A 2,632-nucleotide genomic window follows, 5' to 3' on the forward strand; every position below is an offset into this window, starting at 1 on the left:
AAGCAAAGGTAGAGAGCTAGAGACGGAGCACAAGTAAATGGAAACGAATGGCATGGAGAGAGAGAGAGAGTGAGTGAGTGAGTGAGTGAGTGAGTGAGTGAGTGAGTAAGTGAGTGAGTGAGTGAGTGAGTGAGTGAGTGAGTGAGTGAGTAAGTGAGTGAGTGAGTGAGTGAGTGAGTGAGTGAGTGAGTGAGTGAGTGAGTGAGTAAGTGAGTGAGTGAGTGAGTGAGTGAGTGAGTGAGTGAGTAAGTGAGTGAGTGAGTGAGTGAGTGAGTGAGTGAGTGAGTGAGTGAGTGAGTGAGTGAGTAAGTGAGTGAGTGAGTGAGTGAGTGAGTGAGTGAATGTGTGTCCGTCCGTCCGTCCGTCCGTGCACGTGTACGTTTGAACGTTTGTGCGTGTGTTCGAATACCTTCCCCACTTGCCTTACCACCCCTTCCTATGCCTCCCTCTATTTTACCATAAGCGACCGAGTCCTCTATCCTGTGTCTCCTTTGTCCACCCCCCCCCCCTATATCCCCCAACCTGGCCCCACCCCCTGCCCTTCGCCCTCCACCCTTCACCCTCCAGTCATGCCGTGTCACCTGGCATAGTTCACTCTCAGGGAGCACAGGAAACTGGCCTCTATGCTTGGATGTTCTAGAGACGAAAATGGTCTTCCGTTATACGCCTAGGTAGTAGTGAGGTTGAGGGAGGGAGGGGGGGAGGAGAGGGGGAAAGAGAGGGGGAGGGGGGAAGGGAAGGAGGATGGGCGAATTAGAAGGAGGGTTAAGGACAGATGGGGGAGGGAGGCGCCAGGAAGAGAAAGGAGCAGAGTGGAAGGGTAGCGGGAGTAGAATGAGGTAGGAGGGAAGGGAAGATCGGCGCGCACCGGGGAGGGGGAAGGGGGGGGGAGGCGATAGGTGCTTGCCATTATTCTGTCCCTGCCTCTGTCTTTCTCAAAATACAGGTGTCTGCCTTTGTCTCATTCTCTCTGTTTTCCTGTCTCGCCCTCTCTGTAGGTCTCTTTCTACCCTCTCTCCCTCTCCCTCTCCCGCCCCACCTCCCTTTCCCTTTCCTCTTCTTCCTCCTCTTCTCTTTCCCCAACCCCCTCTCCCACTCCCTCTCCCTCTTTCCCTCTCTCCCTCTCTCCCTCTCTCCCTCTCTCCCTCTCTCCCTCTCTCCCTCTCTCCCTCTCTCCCTCTCTCCCTCTCTCCCTCTCTCCCTCCCTCTCTCCCTCTCTCCCTCTCCCCCTCCCTCCCTCTCTCCCTCTCTCCCTCTCTCCCTCCCTCCCTCTCTCCCTCCCTCCCTCCCTCCCTCCCTCCCTCCCTCCCCCGTCGCACTGGAATCCCACCCTAGCAGCATTCCTCAGAAGGTCGAGTATTGAATGGCATCCCCCCCCCCCCCCCTGCCATTTCAATGCGTCCTCTCCCCCCTCTTCCTTCCTCCCATTCTCCTCCTTCCTACCATTCTCCTCCTTCCTCCCATTCTCCTCCTCTTTCTCCACCTTTCCATCATCTCTCTTCCCTCCTTCCTCATTATCTTTATCACTTTATTAGCCTTATCGTTTTATAATCATTGTCACATTCGGCGTCGTTTTCAGACAATTACTGTCCTTTTTTCGTCTTAATCTTCATTAACGATCCGCTTGTGTCTACTTCGCCTGATGAGGAACCACTGGCTGAGATCGAAACGTCGCGACATTTTATTCTGGTCTTATTTGATGCTCATTTGCCTTTCATCGTTGTTATCAGTATCGTTACCACTTCTCTCTTCGACATCAACATTATCACTTTTGCCTTCGTTATCAAAATTTCAATTCTCACGTCGTCATGAATAGTATTACTTCTCTCTTCGTTATGTTCTACCTCCCCTTTTTATTCGTCATTATCAGTCTCACTATCTTCGCTTATTTGATTTTTATTCTGTTATTAACTATTAATGTTCGAGGTTTGGGCGCAACGCTCGAGGTCGACCTTCGAGGCGCTCATCCAAGCCCAAATCTGTTGTTTGTTTGTTTGTTTCATTAGTCCATATAGATCGTGTGACATGGTAAAGGTAGAGAGAGATGAAGAGAGAGGAGGAGAGCGAGGAGAAAGGTAGAGGAAGAGGAAGAGGGAAGCATGAGAAGAGTAAATGAGGAGGAGTGCGAGGGAGGAGGGAGGAGGAGTGCGAGGGAGGAGGGAGGAGGAGTGCGAGGGAGGAGGGAGGAGGAGTGCGAGGGAGGAGGGAGGAGGGAGGAGGGAGGAGGGAGGAGGGCGAGGAGAAAGGTAGAGGAAGAGGGAAGAATAATGAGGCTAAAGGAGGAAGAGGGCGAAGGGAAAGGGAGGAGGAGGGCGAGGAAGAGAAAGAGGGAAAAGGAGGGCGAGGGAAAAGGTAGAGGGAGAGGAAAAGGGAAGAATAAGGAAGAGGAAGGATGACGAAAAGTAAAGGAGAAAGAGACGAAGGGGAAGTAGAGAAGAGAAGACAGGAGAGAGAGCAGAGAAGAGGAGAAGAGGAGAGAGGAAAGACTGGAGGGAAGAGAAGAGGACTTCGTAAAGAGGAAAGGAAGGAGAAGAAATGGGAATAAGGATAGCGAGAGGAAAATGAAGGAAAACCAACACAGAGTTTATAATCGCCTAAAAGAGAGAGCGAGGAGGGGGGGGGGGCGAAGGGT

At 52.1% G+C, this 2,632-nt stretch overlaps 1 protein-coding gene across 1 annotated transcript in view; it reads left to right on the forward strand.

The window, feature by feature from the left end:
* LOC125042112 overlaps nt 1-2,632 on the forward strand; it is a 37,151-nt gene that overhangs the window by 7,494 nt on the left and 27,025 nt on the right. The gene's annotated exons all lie outside the window — the stretch shown is intronic.

This window comes from Penaeus chinensis, chromosome 31 (genome assembly GCF_019202785.1).
Source record: "Penaeus chinensis breed Huanghai No. 1 chromosome 31, ASM1920278v2, whole genome shotgun sequence".
Classification (NCBI taxonomy): Eukaryota; Metazoa; Arthropoda; class Malacostraca; order Decapoda; family Penaeidae; genus Penaeus; species Penaeus chinensis.